A 22,007-nucleotide genomic window follows, 5' to 3' on the forward strand; every position below is an offset into this window, starting at 1 on the left:
TCATGGGGGGGGGTTCTAACCCCCCTATCCCCCCATGGCTACGCCACTGTACTGTACTATTGTAATAATGTGTTCTTTATTGAGCTTATTTTCAAAATTTTTTACCACATGCATTCATTGTTTCTTCAAAAGAGCTACTGATTTATTATTCCGTTTTAAGACAAGTTTTATCACTTTTGTAAGTGAAAGAACATTTTGCGCATCATCAGAAATTCCGCTTAGTCGAATGATATATGTTGGAACCGACGAGAATTTAAAATGTTATGAATGTTTCGCAAGCATAAAACATCTCGACGAGATAAACGAAGTGTAGACTCTTGAAAATGTGTCTATACTAAGTTCATCCATAAGTGGATATTTTCTTTACGGATATACAGTATAACCGCGATTAACCGAAATCATTAAAACCGAACCTAATTCGGTAAATCGAAAATAGCGAACAAAAGAGGGATACATGAAATGACAGGCAGGAGACAGCAGAAATTTAACTGGCCTCAACTAGTTTTATTTGTCATGCAGAAAGTTACTAAAAAGATTTGTTTATGAATTTCACCTTCCCAGCTATTTAAATGAAACCTTTAGGCACTTCCTTCTACTCCAATTACTTACATGAATCCTGGACACACTTCAATTTGTTGTAATATGTTTCTTTTAAAATGATTTCCCATTACATTTGGAGATTTCAGCGGGTCACATGCGAGCTGCGAGCCCCAGAATGAGTACTGGTTGTTGATGTTGAGTTTATTAATCTTCTGAACTGATTGCGTACAACATCATACATCCACCACATGGTGAAACAAATGGGATGCTCCTTTTACCTCATAGACTCATAGAATAAATATATATATATTAATTTGAATTTTTGGCATCTTGAATTCAAATTATGTTTTTCGCAATCACGAGCGTGGGTGTGTATGAATGCGCATGTGTGTTTGTGTAGGTGCATGTGTGTGTTTGTATAGGCGCATGTGTGTGGGTGCGTGTGTGTGTATGTATGCATGTGTTTGCGTGTTGTGTATGCAGTGCTGTGTGTGAACGCGCGCGTGTGTGTGTAGGCGTTCGTGTGTATGTAGACATATGTGTTTGTGTCTGTGTGCAGGCATGAGTGTGTGTATTGTATGTGTGTGTGTAGGAGTGTGTGTTTGTGTCTGTGCGCAGGCATGAGTGTATGTAGGAGTATGTGTTTGTGTCTGTGCGCAGGCATGAGTGTGTGTATGTGTGTGTAGACGTGTGTGTGTATGTGTGTGTGTGTAGGATATGGACGCAACCTGGAGACGGTTTTCGCAAGAGGAGCAGCACCGTGAGGCCGGTCGACGCGACGGTGGTGCCGGCAGAGGGTGCTGGTGGGAAAATAAAATGATAGGAATTCAAAACAGTCAAATAAGCAATCGTGATTGCTCAAAAAAAAAAAAAAAAACACCATTGGGGTAAAAGGAAACATGATTTCAATCGCTAACAAACAGTCATAACAGTCAAGTCAAGTCAAGTCAAAGTTTTTGTACCCAGTTGCTTACAATGTCTTGAACACAATGCGCTAAATTTTTCGTCTCAATTCATTCAAAAGCAAAGAAGGATCTAAAATTGAAACATTGAAAGTCTGTTTCCTTTTGCACTAAAGTCTTTGGCGTAAAATGAAACACGCTGGGATGAAAGGAAACACGATTTCATTCGCTAAGAAACAGACATAAAATTCATTTTTTCACACCCAGTTACTCTCAGAAGATGTAGTCTTGATGGACACAATGTGCAGAATTTTATACATCAATTCATCCAAAACGAAGGGGAGTCGAAACATTGAAATTTTGTTTCCTTTTTCCCCACATAATCTTTGGGCTAAAATGAAACACGCTGGGATGAAAGGAAACACGATTTTATTCGCTAAGAAACAGTCATAAAATCTACATTTTCATACCCAGTTGCTCTCAGAAAGTCTTATAAACAAGGTACAAAACTGTATCCATCAATTCATACAAAAGGAAAAAGAAGTTGAAACATTGAAAATGTAATTCTGTTTCCTTTCGTCTCAACTGGCCCTACTTATCTTTACCTGGAAAAAATGGATTTTATGTCTGTTTCTTAGCGAATGAAATCGTGTTTCCTTTCATCCCAGCGTGTTTAATTTTACGCCAAAGACTTTAGTGCAAAAGGAAACAGAATTTCAATGTTTCAATTTTAGATCCTTCTTTGCTTTTGAATGAATTGAGGCAAAAATTTTTTGTAAATAAACAATAATAAAATTACTAATAGACTGTATCACTAGCACAGTCAGGAATACCTTCTGGAGGTTTTTTTTTTTTTTTTTGATCAAAAATACCTTTTGAAGGTTTTTTTTAAAATCAAAAATACCTTCTGAAGGAGATTTTTTGATCAAAAATACCTTTTGAAGATTGTTTTTTTGATCAAAATAGCCCTTTCATATGCATAAACTACTGTATTAGAATTTGCATTTAGATTTTTATACATATTTTGCATTAGAATTTTTATACGTATGTCGGACGTTGATATTATGATGTGTTCAGATGAAAGTGTCGATTGAAAAATCTAAATTTTTACTCGTGTAAATATTAATTTACTAATATAATATCTCTATACTCGCAATTTTAAAAACAATAGGTTAGATTAAAAATTAAAGGGCTTGCTACCAAGAAAAGGTACCTCCAATTTCAATGTTTTTACAAAATATGCAATGTTGGTCTAAACACCAGGGACATTTTAAAAATTTTATGACTCCTCTTGTATAACTCTGCTAAGAAGCATACACACACACACACACACACACACACACAAAGGAGAGTTATTAAAATATAAAAAATCCACCTTTTTCAAGTGGATTGATGTTTAAAGCTGTAATACACCGACTTAGTGAAAACATTGAAATTGGAGCTACCTCCTTTTTACAGCAAACCCTCCAATTATATTCGCAATGGATTTTATTTTTAATCGTTCTGAAAAAACTAGGAGCCAACGCATTTTTCTCTAGTCGCCTGGGATTTGATGAACCCTACACTGCTTGCAGGACAGTAAAGGTTAACTAGCAAAATTTCATTTAAAAAAAGGTGAGATCAATCTTACAAACAATAAAAAGGGCTGATAAGGAAAATTCAATTGCTCCAAATCGGTTTGGCCTCAAAAGGTGTTTGGAAAATAGGAAAACATCAATAGTACTTGTTATTTAGTTTGAGATGAATGCTGAATATATCCATGGAATTCATAAGGGTAGATGTAAAATTTCAAGAGCCTGATTGCCACTAAGCACATAACGCCCCCCCCCCCCCCCGGAGGGTCCTATTAGAGAGTCTCAAAAATTATAGACCATAAAAATATCAACAAAATAGTTTTAATTTGCTTATTTTGATGTGTTAAATCAACAGCATTGTAGAAGTGTATAGCAAAAGCATCAAGAAAGCCCCCCCCCCCCCCCTCCTTTTTTTTTTTTTTTTTTTTTTTGCAATCTAGTACAGTAGAACACCAAGAATCCGAAGGTAGAAAATCCGAACGCTCTCCCTTTTAATAAATTTTCCTTCATGTTCAATAAAGAATGAGAGTTAATGTCAGTTAAATTTTGTTAAAAAATATAATTGCATATTTTAGCGTCAAGTACTGTTTAGTACGTTATTTACTTATACATATTGAATAATCCTTTTACTTGATTGAACGACATACTGTTTTCCTAAGCGGTAGTTTCTTGATTATTTCCGAAAATCCAAACAATTTGAAAATCCAAACTATCCACGATCCCAATTAGCTTAGATTTTTGACGTTCCGCAGTATTTTGGTTAGGAAATCTATATTATCAGTGTACCAGTACGCTAGTCTGTAGCAGATGCAATGACATAAAATATATACGTTTGCAACTGTACTATTTCTTCGCTTGTTCTGTTCAAAGGGAGACCTCCACAAGTGTGTTTGATTTCCTCACCTAACATTTCTAAATTGAACCCTGGTGAAGGCTGAAAAATCTTTAAACAATCCTTTTCGGTGTGAAGATGGGATTTTGGAATATAAAGAATGAAATCTCTCAGAATCTGGTTAGAGAAGTTGAAGTGTGAATGTTACATTGTAAACCACTGAAGGGGGCAGTGGTGCCCAACCTTTTTTTGCCCGAAGGCCGCACCTCATATTGTGATGAATTTTGCGAGCCAGAACACACACAAAATTTAAGTACATGTGCAAGAATCTTTTCTAGTTAGTATTAAAAAAAGTGGACAAGGAAAAGAAAATTACAATTAAAGGTTGGTTGTAATCATTACTACGTGGCGTTCTATAGTAATACGCAGGGGGGGGGGGAGAAGGGACACATGTTGGCCCGGGCCCGAGACTTTGAAATTTTTAAAGTGAGTGGTGAAATATTTGTAGGGATGTAGGGGTAAACAATATGAAGGGGGGTCCATAAAGGTCATTTGTGACGGGCCCCAAAATGTCTGTGCTCGCCCCCTGGTAATACGAAGTGGGTAGTGGGTTCGGTACTCTTATACCGAATGAAGGCGATCGGTTGACTTGGAAAGTTGAAGGACATAGTTTTCGATTTGCTTTATTGAACATACAACGGGCCACCTGGATCAACTACGCGGGCAACAAATGGCCGGCCCGCGGGCCGTAGATGGGCACCGCTATTGTGGAGAGGTGTTTTGGAATTCAGTTTTAAGCCAGGAATTCCATAGATTCCATGACATAAGTCGAACATATTTGGCTTGGAACATGAAGATAGCGATGTTTGAATAGTGGTGAGGGAGAAAAAAAAAGTCGGAGCAGGTGCGTGCGTGGAGATCGTTTTCGGGAGTTGCCCTTTTCCAGAGACGATGCCTTGCCCCCTTATTATACGGTCGCATGACGATTGTACCTTCCCTCCCCCGTTTCATTGTCATCCGTCACGTGACGTCACGCAAGGATTAAACCAACCGTGAGGGTTCGCGAGTGGGAGTCTACTTCGGGGTTTTTTTTCATTGGTCAGAACGGGGGGCCAGGGAATTCGACAAGGCCCGGCGACCTCTCAGTGGGTCCACCCCGCGAAGGGGGGTTGACCAAACATGTCAAGCGACATCCTTATTTAAGCCGAGGGAAATGGCAGTCACGTAAAAAGTCGCTTGCTTATTATATTGTCGTTGAGGATTATATGTTTCATTGTAATTTTTTTTTTCATCTCGTCCAATGTCCGCATCTCATCCATCAAGGTTTTCTTGACAGTTGCTTTTATTTAGAAACTTTGCTCCTGAGGAAATTGCTCTAAACCTTTCATTCTGTGGAGTGGTGTTAAAAGGTTAGAAAAAACAAATCTCACACATAAACTCACACAAGTCCCCAAGGTGATCGTTTTGGTCGAGAAAACTTGGATTATAATTTCTACAGCTATGGCGAGACTTTATTCCTATACGTCAGAATTTTAAACCTATGTTTGTCATTTGTTTTCAGTCAGAAAAAGTATTTTATTATTACAATAACTTTATTAATTTTATTTATTATTACTTGTCTTTGTTTGGTCCAACTCTTCTGTTTGTGTGTGTGTTTTTTTTTTATTTTTTAAAATTTTAAATTTTACTGAATTTTTACAAACAAAGAACTTTGGATTTTGATGATGGCAACGACCATGATTGGAATTACGATTTGTAGGATGTTGGACTCTTTGAATTATCAAGTTTAAAAGGCTACGCTTGAATATTAACTGAATTGATGTTTGCCTTTAATTAATTAATTTTTTTTAATGTTTGCAGTTTGATTTCTCGGTAATACGTATAAATAAAGTAATGAAGATTGATATGTTAAAAAACTCGTTTCGTGTGTCCGTATACGCCGTATGATACAAATTGCTTCTCAATAAAAGGAAAAAAAAATTTTTTTCTTTTTTATATAAAACCATATTATTATTATTTTTAGTACTTAATTTTCTATTCAGAAATGTTGCACCATTACTTTTTACATTCGTTTTTTTCTGCATACATGCTGTAGGAAGGAAGAAAAAAAAATGTTGCTGTAATAATTACCAGGGCAGGCCAAGCCATAGTGGGGTCCTGGGTCTCAAGTTCATGTGGGCTGTCTCCTACCTCCTCCTCTTACACGAAGTACCATCTTTCCCATAATACATCATCACAATATTTTAAGCAGTTCTTGTATTTTAGTATGCATAATATGAACCTATGAATATGCATTTTCCTTAACACACATCCTTAAGATAAATAAGATAAATAAATACCTTTGTGCTGAACAGTAAAGTAAGAAAAACAACGTTAAAAAAAAGCACAAATTTGCCAATTACAGCAGACACGTGTTTCGGCGTTACAGGGAACGCCTTTTTGAGCTTTTGTCGGATGTCTTTTCATCCATAAGCTCATCATTTTTTGCAATGAAAAAGGCGTTTCAGCTTTTGTCGGATGTCTTTTCATTCATAAGCTCATCACTTTTTGCAATGAAAAAGGCGTTCCCTGTAACGCCGAAACACGTGTCTGCGGTAATTGGCAAATTTGTGCTTTTTTAACGTTGTTTTTCTTACTTTACACATCCTTGTTTCTCCCATATGCGTTTTATTTGTGTTTCAGCTTCGTATTTCAAGCAGAAATCTCTAGAGCAGCTTTTAATGTCATGAATGCAACTAAAAGTGTTCTGGAAAAAAAATTCCTATTTAAATGCAATATTTTTCTATTTTAGCACATTAACTACTATAGGGCGATTCTCGAAAAAATGCCCCTTCCGTAACGCCAAGTTTTTAATTTTATTCAAGTAACTATTAATTAAATATGGGATTAACTGTTATGCTTTGATAGTATATTAAAGCGTGCATTATTCCCCAACAGCATTATTTTTTGAAAGTTTTGGTCGGCTGGAAAAAATTAAAAACTTAGCGTTACGAGCGTTATTTTTTCGAGAATCGCCCTAAAGACAATTTTAAGGAAACAATATAAAATAATTTGTTATGCAAATATACTGCATGTGTTTTTAAACCACACATCCAGAGCAAATCGAATAAGTTAAAGAAAATGAAACAAAAAATAATTTTAGAAAATTTTTGTTTTTAGAAATTTTATCTTTTAAGTCTAATAAATACAAATTACTTTGATAAAAAATGGGGGCCATAAACATTGGCCTGCCCTGGTCCTAGGCCCTAATCAGGACTTCAAAATTACCTATCTGTATTCTAAGTGCAAATTTAATCTGTTTTTGCTCTCACATTAGCATCAAATGTTCTATTCCAATACCCTAATATAACAAATAGGAAAGGAAGCGTTTGACAAAAGAAATAAAATTATTTTTTTCTACATAATTTTTTAAAACTTTTATGTTATTACTTCTCTCGAACTACGTTCTTGAAAAAAAAAATTAATCAAATTGTGTTCCAATCATGAAATTTTTGCAATGAAAATGCCAATCATGCAGATAATTTGTTAACGATGCGTCGAGTGTAAAAATTATAACTCACTCTATGTTCACCACATTCAATTTTACGTGTATGTAATGGGTGTTTACATTTTTAACTTAATTCGTTCTTTCATTTTTCATTAATTTTTTCAAAGCGTATAATTAATGTAGTCATTTTTAAAAATATTTCTTAATCAATTTTTGATATTGCTATCAACTCCCTACTTTTTCAGTTAAGCATGAGATCAACGGTTCCCAACCGGTGGTTCGCGAACCCCCAGGGATTCGCGAAAAAATATTGTAATGGCGGATTTTTAACTTGCCTGTTTCCGGTAAAGACTTATGTTCAAGCGGTTTCAAGCAATTTTGCTCCTATTTTATTCATTTGTCTCTCGCACATTCGACACTCTCAGTATGAAAACAGTACTTGATGAAAACATTACATAGTGCATATGCGAGCGTCTCAGATATTTTGATGTTTAGTTTCTTTGCTATTTGAATCCGACGAAGAGCTCTTCTCTTGTGTCTCTTGTGTGTGAGTCAAAAATGCATAAAAGTGAGATCACGCTGTTGTTTGTTGCTATAATTTTCATACTACATAGACTAAAATTTACTTCGAGCTTTGTTGTCGAAAAAGATAAAAAAAGGGATTGCAATCCACAAATTCCAGAGAAAGTATGAAAAATTAATTACTTTAAGAAAACTTTCGTGGATGAAAAGCAATGTGAGGTTTACGCAGTAAAAAAAAAAAAAAAAATCAACGGAATTTAACCATGCAACTTAATTTGCGCTATTTGTAAATATAGAATTTATAAAATTTGTGTGGAAAATTTCTCTTGTAGTAAGTGAGCTTAAAAAAATTTGTTTTGTTAAAAATTACCTTTTGTGTAAAAATTAGAGAGAACGCGATTTTAGAGAAGCGTCTATTGAAAAATAGACGCTTGTATTATTTTTCAATATACGCATTTTACTCCGCAATTATAGCATAATTATAAGAAAATTCTTCAGCAATTAAACGATTAATTTGCGCAGTATATCCGTATCAAACAGCTAGGCTCGTAGTCCTTTTCAAGAAGACTTAAACCTAGAGATCTTTCTCGTATTGTTGAAGAAAAAAGTTCATTTAGTTAATCTGAGACAGTTCCCTAAAAGGAATTTTAAAGATAATTTTTTAATTGAGTTCTGATGTAGTGATAGAGATAAATGTACCCTTAGTGTTAGAAACATTTCAGTCAAACTTTTTTTGAGCCTCTTTGTTCCTCAAATATCCCGTTTTAAAAAATTTTCAAAGTTGATTTTTTTTTCATTCAATTTTTACGTATCCAAATGGGACAGGAGTAGTGGTTTGGTTTTTAACAAGGCGCAAATCGTTCCCAGAATTTGTGTTGAAGCATTTGCGCATGTTTCTGTGCTGCATTCTACATCCTCCCCCCCCCCCCATTTTTTTTTTCACAGTGAGTCCCAATCCGCGGTTTTACAGTTTTATAAAAAAATATTTTATAGTCCTGTGATGCAAATAAAAAATTGATATTGCAGATTACAAAGCTAATTGAAGGGGGGAGGGGGTTAGTTTTTAATACCAAGTATTTTAATATTTTTTGTAATTTTCATACATCTAATTTTTTAACATTCCTTTTCAGATTTCTATGGATTTGAAACTTCCGGATGAATTTGAAGAACAGCTGTTCAATCGGTAATATATTTTAAATTGTTCATCAGCTATAACTGAAAAAAAATAATAATAAATAAATAAATGAATAAATAAATCCAATTTTATGAACATTTGGGATCAGAGTTAATCAAAATCAAACTTTTGTTACTTTTTTATATCATTTAACGTCTGGTGAACATCAGTGTTTATGGTTATACTACTCCTATTAATGCCAAATTAATGCAGCCAGAGATCGAATCTTTCGTGACACTCTTCCGTTTCATTTTAATTGTAGGTTTTTTTTTTTTACCAACACAGATTTCCAGAATGTTTGTTTCGTCGAAAACTTCATTTCTGCAACAGGTAAATTATTCAGTGATGCATATCAGTCTCCATTAAATATTGCGTACATTATAAAATTAAAAAATGTGTATCTTCTTACAAATAAATGCTTCGTCCCTGAAATTATAACTTATTCTCATTTGGCTCATGTATAAAGGGTGACTCTAAGAAAGAAACTAGTGATCATTTGGCCAATATTTCAGAAATGAGGATTTCCAAAAAGCTAATTCTCCAGTGCTTTTCTTTCCTTCCTTTATACCTGTAATATTAAACTTTGGCTTTTAGTTTTTTTTTTTTTTAATTTCAATGTAAGGAACCGTTATGTACCCCTTTCAGAAAAAGGATACTAATAATTAGCAGTATAAATTTTAAAAAAAAATCGAACTTAAAAAGCAATGATTTGTGCGTGTTGCGGTCGCAACACACAAATCAGTTTTTCAAATACACATTTTTTTTAGATAGTTGATACTTTATATATAATTATGCTTAATGGTTCCTTATTTCAAATATATAAAAATTGAAATACAAAATTAAACATTCTGGGAATGAAGTGCAAATAAAGCATTTTTATAATTTTTTATAGTTTGATAGTATTTTTTGGCGTTTTTTCGCAGTTGGCCAAATTGGGGACCCATGTTCCTAATAGAACCAATTCGCAATTGTGCTGACAAACCTAATTTATGCCTTAATTTTTACATAGAATGCTTTTTTTTTCTCCACTTTTGAGAGTCATTTGATAAATGTACAAATATTGAAGCCAATTGAATCATAAAAGGAATTTGAAGCCAATTGAATCATATACTAGGCCATAAACCTTAGGTTGGCTTTATTTGACATATTTGCCTTACGTACGTAAAAATGTCATACTCATGCAAATAGATTGAGAAATATATTGCCCGAAGACTATATCCCAGGATATACGTGCAAATCTTAGCTCGCTGCTCGTAAGATTAATTTCTTCTTCACAAACGTTAAACTTTTTTTGCCATAACTAAAAAATGGCTTTCTCAAGAACACAGTATCGCGCAGTTCAGGTCTTCGAAGTCCGAATGACCGACTCCGACTCCTGTAATTATCGAACCTTCGACTCCGACTCCTTCACTTCGAAATCAGCCCTACCCCGACTTTGACTGGGCTGCCTTGTTAGTACTTGCAGACTTGGAGGGAAAATGACCGATTCCGACTCATGGCATTAAAAAAAATCTTCTACTCCCGACTTTGACTTATTTATTTCAAAACCGACTCCGACTACACGACTCCCGCTCCGCAGCTCTACTACTGTCATTGCTACTAGGGGACACGGAAGAAAAAAATAGAAAACCGAAAATCAAGATAGCCAGCAGCGAGTGTAAATCAAGAGATCTCATTCCATCTCCGGCAAATCGGGCCCATTTCGAAATTGACCATCAGTAGCAAACACGGACTCGTCTATTCATCATGTCCCTGCATGGCTTCCAAAGCATGAAATGTTAATAAGTCATGCCTGCAGTTGACATTGCCATGCTTCGTGCCCCGCTATCCAACATTCGCACGCCCTTTCTGACGACAATCATCAGACTGTTGCGATCACCACACCAAGGATTTGTATCTTTCTTTCTATTTTTGGGTGTGGTGGGCTTTTGGACCTTAGGAGAGAATATTTAATCAGATGTAAATGTAGTCACCGTGCAACCGAAAATGACGGCAGCATCGATTTTTCGCCCCAGAGTTCATTATTTTTTATATTCTGTTTTGCCTGATGTTATGTATGTAGTACTCGCTGTTGGAACTTCGTTAATGCTCGCGGAGGGAGAGGATAGTACTGAGCCGACCCATCCGACATTTTTGTTCAAAAGACAACGCGTGCTATACCTCTAGTTGGGGAAAACCTAACCTGTTAGCATTGTAAAAACTACGCAGATTCTAATAGCAGCATTACACTACCAGGTTAGGTGTGCCCCAAGTTTTGTATCATTATTACCAACAGCTTTAGCAAGGACTATATATGCAAAAAGCATGTTCCGGTTTCTTAGTCCAGCCACCGTTTTTTAGGTCTGCCACAGGCTCGTTTAGCTATTGGTTTGTAGTAGAAGCCAGATCAAGGCGTAAGATCCTGCATCGTAGCGCATACTTTGGATATGGTCGCATACCACTTGAATGTGTACCAAAATCCTATAAGGCGTATGACTAAAAGGTGGGGTACGGGGGAGAAAAGTATATGTGCCAAAACCTCATTGAAGAACCTGGAGTCTAAGCTTTAGACACGTTGTTTGTTTGATGGATGACTATTTTACCCTATAAAAGGAGAATATTTCATTTATTTAGATTTGAAAGAAGTAAGGTTAGGAAATGCAATTTTTCACCGGAAACATTTCCTGATAAGCTTTTACTAATTAGCATCTAATTAAATTAGCTGCTACTAAATCAGTTATCTTACCAGATTTGCTCAAACTCAACTGTTCATCAATAACTTTTGTGACGAAGCAACCGGCGATTTTAACGACATACAGTGAAATCCCGTTACAACGAATACCAGTGCAAAGAAATAAATGAGTAGTCCCAACTTAGCTCCAGTTACATTGCTTAAATTCCTTTACAACGAAATTCCTGTTACAACGAATAAAGTTTGTAGTCCCTTGACGTTCATTGCAACTGGTTTTCAACGTAGTTTCAAATACTTGAAGCAAGGCTGCATTTAAAGCTTTATTGAACCAAAATGTCGGATAGGTAGGCCTGTCTTCCGAAGTGGCTCTAGGTTGGCGAAAAATAATAAACGGATCGAGAGCGTGTGTAAAAAGTTTGTCCGAGGAAAACTAGGCGGTTCACGAAAAGATATGAATAGTTAATGGGAGTTGAGAAAGGAGTAACTGTTCGCGAAAGTAATGCGTTTTTGCCTCCGCGTGAAAGATGGATCGCTGACATTCATTAGCTATAAGAGGTTCGGGGCAAAGTTGAGAGAAAGTTTTGCTGCTTGAGAAAATAAACTTTAAATTGAGTGCACAAACAGCGTTCTTGTATGAACTAATAATCCAGTGCATGTGTTGAAAGACTGACCTTAATTGGAGATAATGTTGTGGATGCAATTAGTTGAATCTCGGATTGATGAACATTTGTTGATCTGGGATTGAGTAAAAATTTGGATTAACTAAAAATCTGAAGAACAGCATTTTTTCAAAAAAAATTTAATGGGTATTTTATTACAATGAGCTAAGTAACTTTTGTGTAATTAACTATTACCTTTGTAGTTTGTTTCAAATGAATTTGAAATTCACAGCACAAAAGTCGAAATGTTAAACAACTTTTTAATTTTCCGTTGAAATTACTTAGTTTGAACCCGAAATGCAATTAACAGTTTCACAGAGTGCATTTATTTGTAAATTTTTGATTTATGATCCGGTAAGAGGTTTAGAAAAATGGTAGTATTATACCAGGTACTTTTTCAAAATGTTAAACTTTTTTTCCCCTTTACCTTTGAAGTTATTTAGTTTGGGTAATCTAAGTTATATTTTTGCTGTATGAATATTTGTAAAATCAAATTTATGAACCAAGATCCGGTGAGAGGTTTTGAAAAATTATGCAGGTAATTCTTTAGCTTTAAAATTAATTATGATGATTCAAAAAAAAAAAAAATACTATTTATTGTGTGGGACACATCCCGAACCATGCTGTTCCATACTTCCCATTGCACAACATTTCAGTAAAATAGCTTTATTACCAGAAGCATGCTATATTGTTTGCTTAATTTAACTTCTACTTTATAAAAGCTATAGTATAAAACCAACCTCGAAAAAACTTAGTTATTTACTTTTGGTGATATGAAATAGCCTTTTCCCAACATAAATTCACAGAACCCTACAGCTAAAACTATTAACAGCAAAAAGTATAGTGCTATGGTTGTTCCAAATCGTGGAAGAGTCAGTAAATTAAAACAATGTTGATTTTAAGCATTATTCTGGGAATCCTATCCCTCACTACTCTCCCCTGCATTTTTTTTAAAAATTAAAACCAGATTATGTAAAAAATAAGGATAAAATCAGTAACGAACATCGCAAAAAAGGGTATTTTTCGATTGCCTGTAAACTTAAATAAAACCATCGTAAATAATATACTCACACGTAATAATATTAATAGTAATTAATAAATAAACAGAAAAATATGAAAAAAATCTTTTGAATTCCTACTAAAATACTTTAAGCTTCAGTTCTAATTGTTAAGAGGCTCCAAAAAAATTCCCTCTTAAGCAGAAAAATCCGAATGGTTGATTGGTAAATACACAAGTATGTTTTTACCTCTTAATTTGCGAATAAATGCTAATTGCCACTTTACTTAATATCTCCAATAATTAAAATCTTGTAAAGATAAAACTTGGCTAAAGAACTTCCCGCGAGAAGTTTTCCTTTTTTTTTTATTTTAATTAGGAAAGTTTTTTTTTAATACCTGGTTTGACCCGTAACTCCCGGCCATTCTCGAGCAAGTCACGTACAAACACAATACATACGTTCACAAGCATATACTGACAGCTCGGATACTACATCCAGAAAATAAAGTTTCGTCCTTTCTATTGACTCATCAATCTGGAAAAGTAATACCAGAGCAGAGGCAGATGTGCTGTCATTAACGCTGGAATTACCTTGAAACTGGTAGCTAAAATTTATTTAGCACACTACTGAGATTCCACAACAAGTGGGGCGGCTCAACTCTTAAAATTAAAACACAAACATTGCCAGACAAGAATTACGTCAAGAATGTTCTAGGTTCATAACAAGAACGAAACTGCTTTCTCTAGATGTCGTAACCAGGCTTTTGGTATCTACTTGTAATTCAATCATAGCCCGGCTTGAGAGCAGTAGCTTACAGCTTAATACAAAACTTAAACCTTTGCTTATTTAAAGACTGGTAAAGAAAAAGAAGTGGACGCCAAATAGTAAAAATAATAACCTATCTTGATTGCTCAAAAATTATTTTATAATTAACTAGCTGTGTTGCCCGGCTTTGCCCGGTCTACCTTGAAAAAAACCATTGCGTCAAGTGAAGTATCTTCAATAACCAGGAAAAGAACAGATTTTTGAACTTCATTTCATTTGCTTGTAACTTTTTTTCTAATGGAGATAGAAGGTTAAACTTTCGACCTTAGGTCGAGATAGATCTGGAGTAAAAAAAAGCAACTATTTCCAATGCTGTCAAAAAGAAAGCTGTGGGACAATTCCTTCACTTTTTATTGATTTATTTAATGAAGAAAGTAGTGCCTAAATTTCAGCTAAGCCTAAAAAAATTCGAGCTAAAAATGTAAAAAAACTCCCGCCGCAATTAAGTTATGGAACAAATTGCGTAGAATGCGAAAAATTCTACCCTTTCCAACGATATATGATATTACTATTTGCGTGTAATTTTTCACCCCCATATTCGGGAATTTATGTGAAAATTGGGCCTAAATTGGAATAAAAAAAGAACTATTCATCGAATTGTTTTCGAACTGGTCTGCAAACCTTCTCAGGACTTAAAGGAACAAATTGTGAAATTTTCAGCGAAATCGGCCGGGTAGTTCTCGAGTTTTGCGAGTTCAAACAAACAGACGCTTTTTGGACACTTCATTTTATACTATGTAGAGATTTTCCTTACGCACAGATTGGAAATTTTAGTGCACGAATTCAGGTATGCTAAGAATTTGAAGATTTCGGGAAGCCACACTAAAACGACGTAAATTCTCATCATCAAATAATTATGATGGAGCTGTAATCGCGACTCTTACGGACAGAATCACTCATCTCCAAGTTCCCGCCTTTTCTAGCGAGCTTGTTAAAGAAGCGGCGGTGAGCGGGTTCCTAATTAATGACCGTTTCCGCGGGGCTTCCTTAATTACCGATACAGCAAAGGAGTCTCAAGAGGATAGCGTAAATGAGAGAAGCCGCATGTAGGTCAAGTTGCTTCTTTCATCTTTTTCTTTTTCGTTCTTCATTTTCTTAGTTTCGTTCGATTCTTTAATGACTGAACAATTGGGCGAAGGGGTCCTCCAGGAAATGGTACTTTGGCAGAAGGAGGAATTTTGGAGATCAAAGCAGAATATATTTCGTTGAATTGTGAATAAAAACTCCAGTAAAAGTATTATCAACAACTTTTTTAAAGCGCAGATTTGCAAAAAATTGAAAAATTGCAGATATGTGTTTTAAGATTATGAGAAAAGGTTTTTTTTTTAAATGTGTTGGTACACTGTTAAAAATTCAGGAAGATTTTTTGGTAATTGTTACCGTAAAATGGCGAACTTACAGCGTCGCTAATTTTTACGGTAAATTATACCGGAGAAATAAGCGATCCCAGCTCCAATTGGTTGCTGTGGTCTACTGAGGAAACCGTAAAATTTTACAGTAACATTTGATTTTTACAGTAATAGTTACTGGCAACATGGATGCCAGTAACAATTACCTTAAATTTTCCGGAAAATTTTTAACAGTGTAGGAATTTTGGAGATCAAAGCAGAATATATTTCGTTGAATTGTGAATAAAAACTCCCGTAAAAGTATTATCAACAACTTTTTTTAAAGCACAGATTTGCGAAAAAATGAAAAATTGCATATATGTGTTTCAAGGTTATAAGAAAAGGGTTTTTTTAATGTGTTGGTAGGAGGGGTGCAAACTTTTGTGAACGTATGGTGTAAAGATATCCGACAAAAATTGATGCTCTCATATGCTTGCACTGAAAAGAGGGTTCATTTTAACCCCGAAACACATTGCTGAAATTTCTTGCAAATTTGCTTCGTTTTTAAATATATTTTTCCATTGTTAACGGAAACATTACTGTTCCTTTGTATACGTTATTAAACTATATTTTCTTGTTCTGCGAAAATGTATTCATTTATTCAGTAAAAGTTTTTTTTTTACTTCACTTTGTGGTGTTTCTGTTGCGCCTGTCACCAAAAATTTAGATTGAAAGATTCAGTTTCATTAAAAAAGACCAGGATATGAGAGGATAGGCCTTGAATATATGACCGTATTGAAATTTTAGAAACATAAGTTGGAGGGGGGCGGTATTTTACGTTTATGTTAAACGTTACTGAAACAGTATAGGTTGATTTAAATACTTTAACCATCATCTCTATGAATTGTTATTCTCCTTGTTCCCTTCGTATGTCACAGATTGGCTCTGCTTGCCTGCTGTTTCGAATTACAAGTAAATCATGGAAACTACTGATAAATTGAAATTATTTGCTCTATGTACGGTTTAAATAACTTTGTTTTAAACTAAAACACTGTTGAAGTTTTTATAAGTTAATATAGTTACTTCGAAAATTAGAATAACGTACAAAAACGAAACAGCTATTTTTTGAATAATCTTATATTTTCATGAATTGTCATAGCTTTCCACATCTTTCATGTTAGAACTGCGCTGAAACTTCGTTTATGATTGATATAACTTAATTCCTTTTTGTACGGTACAAGCTTCAAAGCAACTACAGTAAAACCTGTAAAGTTGACTACCTTTGTTAGTTGACCACCTGTCTATGTTGACCGCTTTTGTCAGGAACGGAATTAGTCATATCTTGTATAACGAAGGAAAACCTCTGTAACTTGACCACCTTTCCATCTTGACCACCTGTCAATCTTGACCACTAATGTACCCCAAATTTGGTTTGGAGTAATGTAAAAAACCCTTTGTAAGTTGACCACCTAATTTATTTTTTAAAACTTAATTTAGCAAATTATTTCATTTTATTATTATTTTTCTTATATCTTTCCAAGAATATTTTTGATGCGAGACCAGCATTTTACCAACTAAATAAAACAGCAGCATAACTAAACCTCCTTGTAAGTTTAACCCCCACATTGAAAAACTACTAAGAACCCTTTTATTCTAAAAAATTGTTTTTCTTTTGTTGTTCTATTTGAGATTACCTTTTCTACTCTCTGGTCAATGAAAACATGTGTCAGTAGAAAAGTTCAAAGTATTTTTTCCCAGATTAAAATTAATTGAAAGGGAGAAATCCAGAGAAAATTAGCTGACACATATGGAATTTCCAAAATTAGTGTCTAATAAGTGCACCAAATTTCAATAAGGAGTTATTTTGTTGAAAAGTAGATCATCATGGTTATAAATGTATTAAATGTATATGAGAAAAAAAAGGGAAAAATTTGTTATTTTTGATTAGCTATGAATTTTTAGGAACTATTAATATCAAATAACTTTTTATAAAAAATTAATTTTTTTTGATCATTTTACTGAAATTTTAAATTTACATGACACATTACACGTCATTCTGAGAAAATAACTTCCTAAAATATTTGAATAACATTTTAAATTATTGTTTCAAAGTAGTGTTAAGCAATGAAAATGAGTTGAACGGAAAGAGTAAGTGTCAATTAGTCAAAAAATGAATACATAGTGCAAGAAATGATAAAAAAAAAAAAAAAATCATTACCCCCTTTATAAGTTGACCACCTGTCTAAGTTGACCACCAAAGTACTGCACCGCAAGTGGTCAACTTACACAGGTTTCACTGTACTGTTAAGTTATTTTTTCGAATTGATATTTGGGTGAACATGTTTCGGTTTCCTTTTTAGTTGTTTCTGGAATAAATATTTATATATCATAATGCATATAAAAATGAGTTCTTTTATAGATATTTTTAAACATTTATTGTTATTAATATTTGAATCTAGTGATCTATTCTTTTCTTGCAAGTGTTATTGTCTTCTAAAATTTTGCACTTCTGCACGGAAGCTCTTTGGCTGCGGTTATAGATAAAGAATTCCCTAGCGCAGCCAGAATTTTTTATTCTGGGGAGGGGGGTATGAAAGTTCTCGCATAGACATAAAACACCATTACGAATGGCAATAGTGTTAAAAGCAAGGGCTCTGGGAGGCGGGTTACCCCTAAATCACCCTCCTTGCGCCCCTGAAAGAAATACGCATGCCCAGTCAATGTTGGCATACATATTATAAAGCCATTATTTCTCTAAGTGTTACCTGTTTTACCTTATGCCTTTCCTTTCTTATCACCTTAATGGAACTAGCAATTTCTGCTCTTCGTTTTAAATGACGACATCAGAGAAAATCTAGATGCTTTGTTCAGTTATGAAACCAAACATATTTATTATTCTTCGCGTTTGACAAAAATCTCGAGGATTCTTTTTCAGAAACACCGACTCTGTCATCAAATGCTTGGCAAAAAAGAACAATTCTGCCCTCAGGCATTCTCTGATTGTAGGTTCCAAGCGGGAGAATGTGCGAGGAGTTCGATTAGCAGTTCTTAATTGCTAAATACCCACTTCCGCCGTGTTCTTAGCTTTTCCATTCACATGGTAAACCGCCGATGCCATTAGTGGTATATAAATATTAAATTTAGTTTCACTGAAGCCATTCATTTTTCAGTTACAGCTCGGACGTGATCGCAAAAGTAAGGAGGTCTGTTTCCGTTGCAGTCTGCCTGGACGTGTGTCATTGGTGCAGCCGTAGGCGCGCGTACAGAGCACCAGGGGGAAAGCAATTTTCAGCCAGTATAACTTAGTATCTTTCTTACAGTAAAGTATATACACTGTTGAAAATTTTCCGGAAAATTTACGGTAATTGTTACTGGCATCCATGTTGACAGTAACTCTTATGGTGAAAATCAAATGTTACAGTAAAATTTTAGGGTTTCTTTGGTAGGCCACAGCAACCAATTGGAGCTGGAATCGCTTATTTCTCCGGTATAAATTACCGTAAAAATCAGCGATGCTGTAAGTCCACCATTTTACAGTAACAATTACCAGAAAATCTGCCTGAATTTTTAAGTGTAGTCTCAGATTCAACTTAGGTTAATCTATCTTCATCACTACTGTGTTACTAATGCACCGGTACAGGGGTCCCCCCATCCTTAGATCAAGGGCGTGCCCCCCTTAATATCGCGAAGCATCCCTTCCAAAGCAAGAGCTAATTGCTAAATACTCACTTTTTTTCGGGGGGGGGGGGAGAGAGCTCAAAAAAGTAAGGAATACCCCTTAAAACATCCCCTAAAAATTTCAATGGCACAGTCTGCGCCCCTAAGGTGGATCCATGACCCCCCACCCCCCACCAGTGGCGCACACAGGAGTTTTGCAAGGGGAGGATCCAAGTTCGAAACCTCATTCTCATATTGTAACCCCAATACACCGTCATACATATTGACATGATTTCACCGATTTTTGAGAACGAAAAACAGCAAAAAAATAAATTATTGAATAAAAAAATAGCCTCCTTTTATGAAATATACTTTAATAAACAACCAGAAAGCAAAATAATTTAGGCTTTTACTTTTCTCATAATTAAAAAATGGATTCAAGTTCATTGAATCTCATTTTGGACTGTAATTACAAAGCTAAAAACATGGTTTTATTACAATATTCATTTATAATCATCATTCTGCTTCTCATTGACAATTCGTTGCAGGAAAAGTTCACTTTTTTTTTTTTTTTTTAACTTTAAACATGGGGATTTTATTTTTTTCACTGAAAAAACTGCCTTTGTTTGAAATTATTCTACGTACAAAAAACATAGAATGGTAATTATTCGAGAAAAAGAAACAAGACCTATGGGAGGGGTCCGGACCCTTCGGACCCCTCCCTTCTGTGCGCCACTGCCCCCCACCCTTCTTGAGGGGGCACCCCTGAACTGGTATAGGGTTGTTTAAGCAAAAGGGCGCTAGGTTATCGAATTATATGGGAAATATTTATTTGAAGTTTCAACAATAGAGTTATTCTGCAGATCTTCTGCAGGTATCTTCAAATTAAAAAACAAAAAATTGATAGCCAAAGACTATTATCAGGCATAAAACAACGTTTTTGAAGGTTGGAAATAAGTTTTAGTTTACAACTTTCAGAGAAAAATTGGCAGACGCAAAATTTTGAATACTTACAAGAAATAATAAAGTAATTGAGTTACATGACTAAGCCACAACAAGTGTATTTTATTACTAAGCTGTCAAACTATTTCGATTTCTTGGCTGATGTTCTTAAAAGTGTTATATTCATGGCTATAATGCTCGTTTTTATGTCATGTTGAGATGGAAGCAAGACTAATACTATCTGTGAAAAAGAGAAAAAATGTTTTAAAAGAAAAGATTAAGTTACAGGGTTCAATTTAAAAACTTAAAGATAACATGTCTGACGCGTCTGCATGGGCCCTTTTATACCAGTACAGTCGATGAACGTACTGTAGAGTTGTCGCCGCACATATTTTTTTGATATTGTATATGCTACAAGCTTCTATGCACTGAGGTTTTAATCTACTTAAGCAAAGTACTAAATACAAGGGGAAAAAAATTGTTTTGATGGTGAAAATTAGTTTCCTGAGAAGATAAAGCGCAGTATCTGCAAAGTTTTTTTTTTTTTCTTTGTCATCTATTGATACTTCACCTTTGTTATAAAAGCTCACTTATTAGTTTTCCGCTTAAAAAAAGAGGAAAATGAAAAAAAAAAAAAACTTCAAGATTCCAACATTTCTCTAATATTAGTATGGAATCCAAAAAGGATTTTCTTCGAATAACTCAAAAACACGATACTACGCTTTACCTTATCACGGCAGACTTCATAATCGATTTGGTCTTGATTTTAAGCACCATAATAAACAAATTAAAGGCGTATTTTGATATAATTTTGATCATAGTCTGTAATGGGGGGGGGGGAGGTGAAGCTAGGGGGTCCTATTCCGCACCTCGTGAGCCTAATGGTAAGTCAGACTTTGATGGTTTGCGTTTTTTACTTCCTTTTACAAAAAAGGAAGTATTGTATTCGCGAAAAAATTTTCACCCAAAAATCGGCCTTAATTTCCATTTTGCTCACCCCAAATGAATGTTCAGTTTTTTTTTTTTTTTTTTTTTTCAACCCGACCACACATGGATATGTGCCGAGGAACGTGCAGACACCCGAAATATCAATTTTGACGATCCCCGAGTTAAATACAAAGAGTTTTCTCGTGACGTCTGTATGTACGTATGTATGTGCGTTTGTGTGTATGTGTATATGTATGTCGCATAACTCAAGAATTGAATGTCCTAGAAAGTTGAAAGTTGGTATGTAGACTCCTAGTGGGGTCTAGTTGTGCACCTTCCTTTTTGGTTGCATTCGTATGCTCCAAATGGGCTCTTTTGCTTCTTTTGGGGGGGAAACCATTGTTAATTTCGATGTAAACTCAAGTTGTGTTATAATTTTGTGATATATCGCCAGTCTTTTGGTCGCCAAGTTTTGTCGCCATCTTGGCGACATATTTGGCTTTTTTTTTTAAAAAAATCTGTTTCAATTTGGCCATTGTTGGTGATATTTAGAGAGTAAACTATTGAATCACATCAAAACTGCCAATAATGAGAAAATGACATTAAATTGGAGTAAAAGGAAGTCATGTGATGCACACATCAGCTAGTTTTTTCTGAGAATTGAACAAAAATGAAAATCATCTGCATCGTCTGAAATTGCGTTCATTTGCGACATCTCAACTCATTTGAGACAAAGGAACGTGCCCAGGGGAGGAGAATACAAACAAAGTTAGGGCTGCAAACTAGCTGTTCGTGACCGAGTCGGGTTTGTCCTGTCGCGCCAATGAACAGGCACATCCATCTGATGGATCCTGCCGGTATTTGCTGGAAGCAGCTGATTCTGTCGCCTGTTTGCCTAATAACTGAAAACGACCAACACACGCACAAATAAAAGGTGATGATATTTTTCATCTTCTCATGCTTATTTAT

General features: G+C 34.9%; 1 long non-coding RNA gene across 1 annotated transcript in view; it reads left to right on the forward strand.

Annotated features, from left to right (window-relative positions):
- The first annotated feature begins 8,865 nt into the window (after window positions 1–8,865).
- The window catches only part of LOC129226506 (uncharacterized), a 157,889-nt gene continuing 144,747 nt past the window's right edge, over window positions 8,866–22,007 (forward strand). Inside the window, exon 1 of the long non-coding RNA XR_008580790.1 lies at window positions 8,866–9,040. This is a non-coding gene — a long non-coding RNA (uncharacterized LOC129226506). The remainder of the gene's footprint in view (window positions 9,041–22,007) is intronic.

Source organism: Uloborus diversus, chromosome 7 (genome assembly GCF_026930045.1).
Source record: "Uloborus diversus isolate 005 chromosome 7, Udiv.v.3.1, whole genome shotgun sequence".
NCBI classification, from domain to species: Eukaryota; Metazoa; Arthropoda; class Arachnida; order Araneae; family Uloboridae; genus Uloborus; species Uloborus diversus.